Genomic DNA, 14,945 nt, shown 5'->3' with positions numbered 1-14,945 from the left:
TTATATAACATAAGAATTCAGTTCGATAAATTTAATTAAACCATCTATAAATTTAGCATTTGCTTGTGACATAGAATCGCAAACAAAAACGTTAGCCAAGCTTTTGCGGTGTTGCCTAACTGTGTGCAATGCGTTGAGCTTTTAATACCAAACGGGACTTACAATCCAGTAAACCCTTCTAAATTTGTGTCATTTACACGTGTCTCATTTCTTTTACTCCATTATAAGCAAATATTTGTAAAAATACTGGATAAAAAAAAATTCGTCATATTTTTTTCCTATCTGACGCATAACATCTGCTGTAGAGTGTCGAGTCTTAGTAACGACGGTTAGGATTTCGACGCTTTTATAGTCTAATTGTTATTTTTTTTTTTTTTTTTAAATAAACCTGTAGTCACGTATCTTTTTTATGATTATGATCGTAAAGGTGAAACTCGGACATTAAATTTCTCATTGCTTCAAAACCATCAACGGAGAATGATCTATCCAAAAGGGAATTTTGATATATATACCAATATATATTCCCATGTAATGCTATCGTATGCACTCGTATATAGGTATTAATCATCTCCCTGGATTTTTTTCACTTACAAAATATTTTGAAGTATTATATAGTAGGTATTTTACTTTTTTTTTTTTAAGTATTTTTATTTTTAAAAAAATAAACGAGTACTTTAACCTGTATACTTTTGTCTATCTTTTCAGACTAAATTGATCAGCATCAGGCCGTCCAGTCGTGCCTATTAGTTATATAACATAATATGTTTGTTCGTGTATTTTATTGAACAATTTGTCAGTGACAAGACAATTCCAGTTTTATTAAAATAAATGTTTCTTGGCTTTTTTTTGCTGGATTTAAAGACGTTTTCAATTTAAAATAGTACGGTACTTAACAGACAACTGCGCACGTCATTCAATTATAACGACAATCTACGAACACCGGAGCAAAAACTGTTTTCAGCATTTGAACACGATTCCTTTCGTTTCTATTTTTATTCTTTTGTTATATTAGACATTATTTTTATAACTATTATTTCTATCATAATTCAGCAAAACTTTTAGTCACGTGCCGTTAGAAAAAAAATAAAATCGAGTACACTCAAGACGGACCTATTTTTTTTTATATTTGTGCTGCGCCGCGCTCCACGCTGGATGTCGGCACATATGTAGCTAAATTGCCTACTCGGAGCGCCGTCCTTGGCCGAAACTCTTCGATCGGAGTTTCCCTTATACTACGGGTTTTGAGAAAACGTGTCCCCGTGTCCGTGTCGTAAATAATCTTCCGCGCCAGAGATCTTTAAAAATATATATTAAATATACATTATTTTATTATTATTATTATTATTCTTTTTCTACTTTTTATTTTATTCGACTTAATGTCGAATTACGATCACGGCCGCGTGACGACCAAACTAACGACGTTGAATGTGGCAGGCGCGGAATAAAACATCGTGGTGGCACCGTTTTATAGTGCCTTTGTACAACGCTTGGTCTAATTTATTAATTATATTCGATTGCGTTTCGCTCCGATGTACCGTATAACATATGTATTATATATACAGGGGGTCGTGGTGGTACGACGGAATGTCCCTGAAACAATGTCCTCTTCGATTATAATATGTGATCAGGAAAAACAGCGCTTTATTTAAATGTCATTTATTGACGTCCTATTTTCTTAACTTTATTTGAGTAGATAATATATAAACAATAAACATTCATAACTAAATACATAGTTAACGACAAAATACAATGTAAATAAATTTATTTATACATCATTCGTATTTCTCCAGAATAGTTTTTAAATCATAAGTTGGTGCTATTGAATGTACTTTGATTGTTCTGTCTATATGCTCCGGATAACTACCTAGTTGCCGATGATAAGAGTATTCTCCTTTGGCACATAACGTGTCATTTAATAATCGATTGTTTATTTCTTGTTTATGCAAACATTATTTTAATTTTGTAATTTGATATTTTTATCTGACCTAAAATCTTCCATATTATATTGGGACTTGAGGTTTTGAGCATATAAGCCCATTTAAACTAAGTAATAAAGTGTTCTTTAAAAACTGAAGTGATCATAAAACTGTTAATTTATACTTCAAATATAGATATGGGTACATTATAGTTTAGGATAAATTTTTTTTTTAAACAATATTTTTTATACCAGTATATACGTATATATACTGCAATTTGTATATGATTGTTGTTTAAATACTTAAAAACTACTTGGCTGAAGTTGACGATATTTTTATAAATATTAGGATAGTTTGGAGAGTAGATTAAATCACGACTGATGGGTGGTTCTGAACAAACTTTATTTCTATTTCTATTGATTATATGCGATATTATGGACTATAAACTACTACAATATTATGATTTGAATGCTTTATCACATGTCATTGCTTCTGTTATCAGTTAGTTTTTGTTAATTTTTTTTTACGGTTAAAGCCGATGAGAGATTCAGTAATTTCAGAGATAGTTAAAGTAGCTTATATTTACATGGATAGTAGCATATTACCCTCGGGAAACCGATCAAATTGACTTTTCTTTTATTGGAACATTTTATTGTCGACATTTTTTTTAGTTTATAAATTTTGGCCTGTTTGTGTTGGATGTTTTTGGTCCTGCAGAAAGCATGCCGCTCGCTCGATCGTCGGCAAATAATAGTATAAGAACGACGACGAGGAGTTTCGTCATTCCCTTTGAGCGTAATCGAAAACAAATTAATACGAACGAATAATACAATGACAGCCGCGGTGCAGACGAAACGCGACTCTACGCGTTGACACGTGAATGCGACTACGCGCACTTTGTGTATGACGGAGAACCCTCGATAACAATCGACGTCGTCGTCTGTGCATGGGCGTAGGGTTAGCATTGTTGATTTGTTGATGGTCTTCGTGACAATTGGCGGTTCTGACGGCGCGACAATCCTCCTCACGGTGGGGTTGGCGGTCGTGATTTTCCGACATTTAACTCGGTGGTGACAGATATTTTTTTCTTTAATTTTTGGCGCTTTCGGTCCGCGTATTATGAGGTTCTGATATTATTAATGGACTGCGCGATTATGGATCGATAAGAGATATCGAATATCTTCAATGCCGTTCTGTCTGCGGTGTGTTTGCGAGTGAAGTAATAACCAGCATTTGTTTGTTCCGCACACTTGTTCAACTATAGTGTATAGCGATAAACAGACGACTTACACATATAATGTAGAGCTTAACGTTTATTTCGCAGCATCGGGTTTTGGTTTTTGAACGTATATAAAACGTCTATTAATCGTGTATATATATATACACACTTCATCCCCGGAAAATCGTAATATTATACCCATCGTCGTGTAGAACCGTGAAATGTTCAATTATTTTTTTCAACGCTATTATTTGCTCACAAATACTTTTTTTTACATAGTAGTATTATTCAGGTACAGCGTATATGTGCTGTGAAAGTTTGCGAGAATTTAACTAATAATGATTTTGGAATCCCTTCCAAGGGAAGTTTTAATAATAACAACCCAATAACCGCAACAGAGTTCGGAGAAGCTTTTAATAAACAATAATTATGCACACATAAATAGGAAGTCTTTAATATTTACAGACATTTTTAGAAAAATGTTTCGCTTCCGAGTATGTACCCATTATAAAAAAAATATAGGTCACTATTATGAAATTATTATAAATTATTATATCTTTGGTTTACAGGTATTATTTTACCAATATGTTATAAGCGTGGACAAAAAAATCCAATTAAAATGTTGTAATTAAATGTATATTGTATAAAAATATTCCAAAACAATTACAAATATTTTTAAACCTAAAATTAAACTAATAATATTAAGATAATATTATGAAGTCGATTATAAATGTTTTATTTAAATAGTTATAGACATTATAGTATTGTGTTTAAATTAATTGCCATTATGCTTTAAAATATTAAGTACATCTTTTGAGGAAATTTCTGAATTTTCAAATTTAGTATGGACTGTACGAAATTGTGTTATGATATGCACAAAATACATCGAACGAAATCCAGAAATAATGACCGGACTTCGAACCATCCAATCGGAAGGAACGATGGTGGTTCCGGTAGGCAGATGATTTAGTATCTCTGCCCGGCCCGTTATAGTGATGATGCGGAAGTTCTATTACGCCGGAAGCCGGATGTGGCATGGGGTGGAGGGAAAAATATTGGCTCAGCGTCGGTATGGTCGTTTGGACAACACTCGTGGGAATAGTCGTATAACGTTTATTTATACGTAAACTGGACACGGTTCTTAACTGCGATAAATTTCGTTTTGCCTTTAAAGGTCTTAGGAACTTATGAGTTTACTCGATGAAAATCTGGAAACCCTTTGGCCATATCGTCCAAGTATTGAAGAGAAATAAATGAAAAACGTGTCTTTGCCGCAAGGAAACTAACACTGATGAAATCAATAGTGGCTCGGCCACAAACCAATTTCCCTGACTTCAAAGCCCTCTGGGAATGTTTGCACATGATGGTGAAATTAAAACTTAACGGTCCTATACAGGAACAACAATAATAATATCTTGGCAATGCTATTGTGGCGGATACTAATATACTAACTACTTCCGTTTCAAGTTCAGCCCTCGCCAGACATTAAGCATGTTCGTAATCCGATATTAGGTTATTTATTTAAATCGATATTTTTTAATTATATTTTTCGGTGTTTTTTTGTTTGTTCTTTTACAAATATTAATTATGATTGTGAAACTTTCAAATTTGTTACACTCCCGTGGTTTTTTGTTAATATCAAAGTTTAAAATTCTATATTCTTTTGTTCATGGAAATAATAATTCTATTTGAACATCGATTTGTGCATCGGCTCTAAGTCCGTGGATTTTAATATTATGATTTTAACTGTACCTACTTAGTGTTCTGCATTTAACTTGTAATTTCCATTGATATGGTTTCTGTTTGTGTTCCTTAACCAACATAATTCGATTTTGCCATCCCTAAAATAACGGTCCAGCAAACAACGATAAGACATTGACTGATTTAAACAATCACGTTAATGGTAATTATACTGAATTGAATACATTATTGTGTTTGAAAATAATACGCATCAATGAGCAATCATTATTTTAAATTTTCCATGTGGAAATCGAAGCATAACAAAATCCTTTCTACGACAATGATTTGCCATAATATTATCGGACCTTAAGGTTACCAATTGGTATAATTATCAGTGTGTTGATTTTTAAAAATATTCTGAAATGGAAAATGTTTTTTTAATGTGTTTTACTAATCAACTTTAACATATAATTTTTAACAGTTGAGTTGCTAAAATTACTACCAAATTGCTAGTTTCCCATTTTCTTTCTCTTTTTTAAAATACTTTTTCTTATTTATATCTCGCTGAAAAAAATGCTTGATTTGTTTTTATGATGTTATTACAATTTATAACAAGCTGTAGCATCTGTACATTATGTACACACAACACACCCAACCTTATTATTTTGAGGTGTATAAACTTGGTATACATAAATATGTACATAACCACATATTAAATATTTTGAAATACGAAAAAATATTATTTTTTTTATCCTTGTACGTTTTTGTAATATTTATACAATTCTTTTTTTATAGTAGATTATTCAAAATGATTTGTTAACATTTTTCATTGCAACGTTGTATATAGGTATTAGATAATATATTGTGTTCACTATAAAAAATATGTTATTTGTAGAAAAGTCTCTTGCATATTATGCAATTTCACGATATATTTTTACTATAAGATCATGTTATATTATTAAATATTTAAAAAATAGATAAAACGAATACAAATACTAGTATAGTATGGTGATAATTAATAATGATTATACGTTCACTGTTTAAACTTATTTATCCTGTGAAAATGGACTATTTTCTTTTTCACTCAGTTTGTTCTGAACTTATATATATTTTTTATACTTCAATTCGAGATTTCAAATTTGGAATAAATATAAATGTCCATGTAAATGCTGTCAATAAATAACGATTATTAACTATGCGTTTAATGATGAACCAAATATAACGGAAGATAGACACTAATTGGACGTCCGTGGCTTCAACTATACACTGTCCGACTTAACCAACGCGAATTCTCCTGGGCATAATAATGAAGTCATTAAAAATACATAACACTGACTGAGCCCTATCGATGTTTGAACGAAAATCATTATTTTTCATCCCCCGACTGTTGAATCAACTATATACTGTTCTATCTTTTATGCCCGATCATACCTACTGCAGAATACATTTTTACGAATACCGATCTTAATAATAGTTCTGATGCATAGGCACAGCATAAATTATAATCACGATATAATTCCGATGTACGTTTATACATGTATAATGTATATACACTAAACGCAATTGTTCTGATGTGAATAGTTACTTGTTTTATTATTGTACTTAAACATTTTTTTGTCGCTTTGTATTGACATTAGACTGCAGTATTATACTCATACAGTATATAAGGTGCCTTAGAAAAATATTTGATGATTGTTGAGTATTTTTAAATGTTTTTCTGTGGAAATTAAACGTACAGATCTCTGAACTCTTCGCATCATAGTATAACACTAAACCTTTTCCCTTTGATTATCAATGTATTTATCTCTGTGGGTATTACACATTCTGAGTGGATTGTGAATAAGTATTGAATTATTTGTGAGCTGAATATTACATCATTTTGCTCATAATATATTGTTCAGCGTTCATTTGTTTTTGATATAATTTGATAGTAAGTACTTAAGGTATCACTAATAATTATGTTGTGTATGTAGTTTTCATATTAAGAATGTAATTCGTAATTTTTTAACGTTTTACATTATTATAAGCATTAGAATATTTTAAAATATACAAATGTTGATATTGTTTATTCATTAATCAGATTTATCTTGAATGATATTAATTCAAAAGGCACACCGACGTTTAATAACTCTTAATATGCCTTATTTTTATTTTGTTAATATAAAAATTAATTTCATAAACAACTGCGTGGTGTCGGGTTTAACTACGCTTAGAAAATAGTTTTAAAATTGAACATGACAACCTAATAAACAGTCCACCAAATATTTGAACATTTGCATGGTTATTATATTTTCTACATTATTGTATAATTTATTGTTAGTACTATGAATAACCTAAGCATAACACGAGTTTAATTTGATTAGTATAAACTAACACCTTTACTTTCGCAGTTAATATAAATAAATGCATATTGTCTGTCTTCCAAATATTCAACTAAATGTTAATTATTAAGTTTCAAGCATTTGTTTACTTATGGGTAACATAAATCTTAACCAAGGAACAGCAAAAACTCGTAATATTTTCTTCTTCCTAATTCTATTAAAATACTAACCACTTTATAAAACTTTTGGAAACAGTTTTAGATTTAACAAATTTGGAAGTTATTTTTCTTGTCTTATAGAAAACAAAGCAATGTATATTACATTTTAATAATTTCAACAACTTTCATATTTTATTTTATTATATTACCTTGTATTTTATTTTATTTTGTACGATTTCAATAATTCGATTAACTAATACAATATTTGTCAACACCAAAGAAATGGTCGGTTCTGTCTGTTAACGGCCGAATGTCCCAAGTTTATTTCAATTTTCATAAAAGCCTTAGCGGAACAATACGATCAGAAAATTATTAATTGGTTTTTAACATAAAACAGGCGTTTTCAAGAAACTTTGTTCGAAGTGGAACAAAGTTTTTCGCTCTTCAACAGAAAAATCGTATGAAAAAAAGAGCCCTTCAAGTTATTTACGTAAGCGCGCCAAATTTACTATTAAATTGTCACTCGTAAACGACTCCTAAAGATTAATTAAAGAAATAAAAAAAGGGAATCCTTATAAAAAAAAAATCACGACAAAATTCATGGCACAATGCTATTTCTTAAAAATGCGTTCAGCTTTTAGTTGAACAATGGGATTTGTGTTTTTAATTATTTAATTCGCTCATCGCTTGGTGTGACGCAAACGCGAACTGTACTCGAGGATGTGTTAATTATCTATCGTATGATAATTATATTATATTGTGCTTTATGTAAGTTCATAACTTTGTGCAAGTCGTATTCACGTTATTGACTTTGAGTGAGTAAATTAATGTACATATTAACTTGAATGCAGATCAATGATTTATCATATAACGCCACTAAATGACTGTTTTATGTGTACTTATTTTGTTTTTTTGGTCGGCTATTTAATATGATGTTAAGGTGTGCAACACACACCGCCCTTGTTCTTTCAAACCAATTGGCTGTCGATATATTTATACCTAATCCTAACCGATTAAGGAGGAGTAATTTTATTTTGGATATTCCCACTATATGGACCGGTCTTGCAAACCGGGTTGTTGGGCACTGATATATATTTTATAGGTCCTACAGACATTTATAATTTATGATCTGCGCTTAAAACTTCTAACTAACACGATATAGAAACGTATAGATTTTTGCAATGTCTGAAATAGTAATAAAATAATACAGTACACAACGCCCAACTAATAACCCTTTTCACGAGTGTGGTATTGAAGATCAAAAAAGTAGTGTAAAAGTAGTGAAGTACGAGTTAAACTATTTCATCAGTATGTTTTATTAAGGTTAAATACTACTCATCGCCATTTCTCAAAAATTATAAACCGTATGAATTAGTCACTCAACTAGGTACTGCAATTTAGAATAGTGATAATTCCCATATGATCTAGATGTGAAATAAGAAAGGATTAAAAAAAGTTCGCATTTTAAAGATCTTTTCACACAAGAATTTCGTTTCGTCAAATAGAAATAGAATATGTTTTTGAGTATATAATAATATATGGTTACCATCGGTTGCAGATAATAAAATATAGTTATCAAGATTCAATATAATTTTCAGTACTATGTTATAATACAAATAATATTTTATAACTGTCACGGAAACCATACTGTTCTTCATAAAACATATTGAATTTTCGATTAAAAAAATCTTGAATAATTTAATTTTTATATCTGCGTACTCGCTTAAACTTCAACATGAATGGGCAAATGTTTTTAAATCAACGATTATCCTGTGTGCTTTATCACGATTAACTTGACTTTGTATTATGAGTACATTACAAACATCGTGTGATTCGAGTGCTGTCAATATTCACCAAACACTGTTTGTGAATATCAACATTCGTAGGTTAGACAATTTTGTCAGCATTCATCACGAATTGTTGTTTTTAATGTGTTGACATAGGTACGCTGATGGGTGTCAGCATTCTCTGATTGTTGTCTTTCGCCTTAATTCATTTATGCATGTATTTATGAACTATATACTATATTATTATCCATATAAGTATAGGTTAGTATATCACTAAATTAGTTTTGAATGTTTCTGCCGAGTTGTGAATTATTGCTAAAAAAATAAAAATTACCCACTTGAATATTCTTAGTTTTTTTTAGAATTCGTCTTATAGTATGTCTGATACATTTTCATCAGGTATATCAATTGACCTTATAGTACTATATCTATGATTAAAATTGGAAATGAAAAAAAAAAACAATAACTTTTTTTTAAGATTCAAGTGGTTTTGTTCCGTTCAATCGAGAACGTGGTTAATAACAACATATAAAATAGAGAAATACAATTCGTAACAATAAACCTTGATAACTATTCTTGTTGACGTCTCTTAACATTTATCATTTTTCCATTTTGTATATTATCTCCATAAACGTCATGTATATATGAGGGTTACATGGATTTAAAAATAAATTACATACCGTTGTTGTCTTCACAATATACGATAAAACATGATAATAAAGTATGTATACAATTCTCTAGGTATAAAGCAAATAAAAATATTATTATTGTAAGACACATGTGATATATAATACTATAATATGTATATACCTACATAGATATAAATATTTATTTTTGTATACGCATTTATATTTTAATACGTTGTCCGTCTGGGATTATCTGTGCCACCGATGCAGGTAAAATTGTGCATCACCTGCAGTGCACAATATTGCAACCGTTCGGTATATGTCATATGTGACCCCGTTTATGTTAAAAAATGTTATACTATATCAATAACTATTGTTAATGTTGGAGTGTAAAATTAATTGAATTTGAATAACTTTAACAAGCCCAAGCTTTGAGTGTTATTTACGACAACAAATTAGATCTACTTCATCGATTTCGATATATTATTATTTAAATTACAATCGCAACACATCAAGCACTGCGCCGTAAATAAGTTGTTTACAAACTGTATCGTATATAAAGGAAAAAGCTCTCGAATAATACTGTACGAATGTAGATCTGGATGATGTACACGAAACTTTAAAATATGCAAAACAAATAGTTGGATAGGAAAGTATTTGTTATAGACCAAACAATATGAATTGCATTTTGTAAATGTATTAATTTTGGGAATTTGTAACCAGCTGCGTTGCCACTGTATATCGTATTGAATTTTTTTTTTAACATTGGATACGTTTTATTAACAGACAAAATTTTTAATGTTCTTTATCAGCATTTCCCAGCCGAGGGGGGGGAATTCCCCCCATTGTGAAATATAATGATGATGGAGTTACGAAAATAATTATGTTATATAATTATTTTACTACCTATATGTAAAATTGAAATCACTGTACAAGTTTTCAGATTATTGGCCATCGATAACAATTATATATTAGTTATAACGATAGAGTCGATAAACCGATATTCTATTTATTCTTTATGTTAGTATTTTTGTTTTTATATTCAATATTTTTTTCTTATATTTAATATTATTACTTCGTAAGTTGATTTATAATACATTTTTAAAATTATGAAAATAGTAAAAGTAAGGTAGTTGTATACTGTATAATAAATAGTTAATTTGAATGTTTATTTGTAGCACTCACAAACAAAAAATTAGTCTTAACTATAATTTAAGGGGTGGAATGAGATTTTATTACATTTACGAGGGGCTCGTAGAATGAAAAAGGCTGGGAACCGCTGTTCTGTATGCATATAAGTAAATCATATACTTACTTACTAATAATTATTATGCGATATTGCAATATTGCATTTCGTCATAATAATACAGTTGAATATATATATAAGATATATTAAGAATTAGGTACTACTAAATACTGCATATTTTAATTGCTAAAAAAGGTTTTTGAGTTCTGCTAATTTCTAGTTGTGTATTGTTGACCTTGGCGATCCTATAAGTAGGTATATTGTTTTCATTTTTATGAACATTTTATTGTGATAAACTATTTTAATTGGTATTTGGATATGTTCAATTTAAAACAAAATTATTTGGATTGAATAGTAACTTAATTATAATAAATGTGTAGTATATACGTACATTGACCCATCATCAAAAGGTCATATAAATATTTGTATTGTCTGTCACAAAAATTAGCGTTTAGGTATGTGTAAACAATTGGGAAATAAAATACTTAATAATATTATAGCCTTATTTTCAATCCAATTGTATTATCAGTATTTTATATACACCTACTATGGCGTAGAAAATCAATCATTCACACGTGATTTGATTTATGTTACTTCTGCACCTTTTTTTTTAGGGACTTATCCGTTCGATGATATCATACTGGATCTGTATTTTCATTTACGAAAACCATTTTAATTTATTCAGAATTCGTAAGCGAATACCGTACTCGCATGTCTCCAATAACGGAGCTGCAGCAGTATATATGCAAGAAAAAAAAAAATACAATTGTGTTTTCGTTTCATATTTTTTTTTTTCGTAAATGATTCCGTATTCATAAAAAATTTTTAAAAAAATGAAGTGCAAACAAAGAGCCTTTTATCTTTATTCAAAATACGGCTTTGTATCACTGCCTCGTCTCATCAGCGTGCTTGTCACTATTGAAAATAATTTGTATTTTAAGTTCACGTTGCATGCATATTATGACACTCCAAACTCACTGCAGAACAACGACCCCATTTAAAGTCTCTTAAACTCGAAAACATTGTACTGCGTATAAAATGTTCACATTACGCTGCAGTGCATGCATATAGATGAATTGAAGTTATTGTTTTTCTTTGAAAAAACGAACCTTGGGAGGTTCATATAATAATAATTAAAAGTTCTTATATACTATCATGCGATAAAAATCAGGCATTGTATGTTCGTTACAATATTATGGATCGGTTCTGTTGACCATATAATTTGTATTCATTTTATGTTGTATGATAAATTTAAAATATTTGTATTATTGTTACTATTACTATTATTATTGCCCGTTCTTATTGTTGAATTTCTTCACAGAGAAAAATTTCTTTTTTCATGATATTCGCCAATGTTGTTATGGTTTTGAAGGAGATCAATGCATGCTCACCGAGACGGATATATTCTGAGATAATGATATTTTTTTTGAAACGATTTTCCTACTGCAGTGTTGTTTTATATTTATTGTATTTTCCTCCTTAAACTCTGTCTGTCTACCAATGAATAGTTTACTTAAACAACATTTCATGTTTTAAATTAAATAACTTGTGATCGTTAATTTCCCGATATAAATTGTTTGATTTCCGATGAAAAAAAATCTGGAAAAGTACATTCATAACTAAAATAATTTGAAAGCATTTCATTTTCTAGTCAAAAACACAAATTATGTGTGGTCATCGTTGTGTCTCATTTTTTAATTATTAGTAGAAGTTTGAAATACGTTTTCGACCTTCGTAAATATTATAATATTTCAATATTTGTAGAAACTTCTATGCGCGTATTATTACTCTTCATAATCGGTCATATAACTACTTTATGACTTGTAAAATTCAAATGTAATTAAACTTCTGCATGGCGAAACAACTTTTTTGCTGCTGTTAGCGCACGCTTACCCGAATGATCCGGAATGTTGCGTAGGTTTTACGTACCTATTTATACCTATCTAGATACTAATTGTTTGATTTGAACAACGGCACAACGAGTATTATATTGTATATTCAAACTCGTCATTATATCAATATTACTTTAATTTGATATTTAATATAATTATGGTGTTTAATTAACACGAAACCCTCAGTATGAATTCCGTATAGAATTTTTATGAAGATTTTTATTTTTATTTTTTCTGCAAAACGAATAGGTACATTTGTATTTGATCAATAGTGAATAAATATTGAACGTACTATATACATATATATCGTGTGATGTATACTGTTTTCAGGGATCCTGCGGTGCTTAAACCATTTTATTTATTTATTTTGTTTTGTTTTTTTTTTTTGTACAACGACAGAGTCATGTAAAGTTTCCATATCTGTTTACAATGCTGGAAAAAATTCCAAACTCTGTAGGGTATACGCAATGCGAGCGCACGTGTTATGTACATAATATATATATATGAACCTATATATATATATATGTATCGTATAAAATTAAATAATTACATTTTTACATTTTGTTTTTATCGTGCAGACAAAACATGATTGATTTAAATTACTCTTTCGGTACGAAATTCGATTAAAGTTAAAACCAAAAAAAAACTTTATTCGAGGTTATCCATTTTGTATGCGTAAGCGTATATCTACCGTCGAAATCGTTCGTGTTATATAAACTGTATGTACCTACTACATAAATAGGATCATATATTAAATATTTGATTGTATATATAAGATAACTCCGGGAGAAAAATGTACACGTTATAATATACTTAAGACATTAAATTATTCTGTGAGGAAAATTTGAAAAAATAAAAATAAAAACGAAACAAAATGAGTGAAGAAAAAAATCAATATGATCACAATATTTGTATATCCTCTATAGTTTTGGATTAATTATTCAAATGTGAGGATAAAAACTCAGACGTCTGGGCTGTACATGAAACCAATTAGGAGAATACAAATTTACATTTAAAAATTTGAATATTATTTATACTTAATTAGTTTACGTGCGTATTGTGTACCTACCTACCTACACTAATTTCAAATGTTCTACCCTATACCCGCGTGGTTCTTGTTTACGCATAACATACTTTACCTATGTTATAACAACAATATTGGACTTCGTAGAACGTTAGTGGATAATGGACGTGCGTACTTTTATTTGCTTAGTTGTTTCCAGTTATCCTACGACAATAAAAATAACCAACCGTACACAATAATGTAGGTAGGTAGATGAAAATATACATATTATGTACAAAAAACTACGCACACATGTATAATGTATGAAAGTTAAAATGTGTACACTCGCGTACAAACACTACTGCACAATATATGTGCATTATTCACAACAGTACAATATAACATACAATATACGTACCTAAATTGTCATTAGTTAAATAAAAAAAAAAACCGAATAATTATTTCATTCTGAAACCCAATTATGTCTATATACCTTATATAAGCATATACATATATTATGTAGTATAATATATGTGTATAACACATACAAAAACCCCCTTCGGAATGAAAACAGTTCTCATGAATGCGTCTTATTAAAAACGCATAAACCCTCACCTCCGCCGTTAAAATAAATTTAACCGATAAACTATTAGCAAATCTCACGACGTGTGTTCCTCCCAAGAGTACAACTATACCTTATATTATACACCTATCGTGTGTGACGTTGTATTTACCAGCTCCTTTATGGATATAAATAAACCACGAACGAGTATAATTGTATTTAATATTATATATTATTATTATACTTTACGAATTTAGCGAGTTTACGCGTCTAAGTGAAAAGTTTTAATCGGCATGATGCATACGCTGTGCTCGTATAAGTGATGACGTGTACCTCATACATGCATCTCGGCTGCCGAAATGCTCTCAAAAACAATTATTCAAAATCACGCCCGTTAAACAGGGACAGGTGTTGTTTTAATCGGATGTGCGGATTTCTGAACAAGTCGTCGCGTTCCTCCGGAAAGGACCGCCACCGGATGCAGATCATATTATTTAAATGAGAAAAGGTTGCTGTGCAAAAGTTCACACATTTC

The 14,945-nt window shown here is 30.0% G+C and overlaps 1 protein-coding gene across 6 annotated transcripts in view; it reads left to right on the top strand.

Moving 5' to 3' along the window:
- LOC111031502 (neurobeachin) overlaps positions 1 to 14,945 on the top strand; it is a 228,408-nt gene that overhangs the window by 102,707 nt on the left and 110,756 nt on the right. The window lies entirely within an intron of this gene.

This window comes from Myzus persicae, unplaced genomic scaffold (genome assembly GCF_001856785.1).
Source record: "Myzus persicae strain clone G006 unplaced genomic scaffold, MPER_G0061.0, whole genome shotgun sequence".
Lineage (NCBI taxonomy): Eukaryota > Metazoa > Arthropoda > Insecta > Hemiptera > Aphididae > Myzus > Myzus persicae.
Note: the sequence above shows the minus strand (reverse complement) of the source record. Positions and strands in the feature narration are given on the sequence as shown.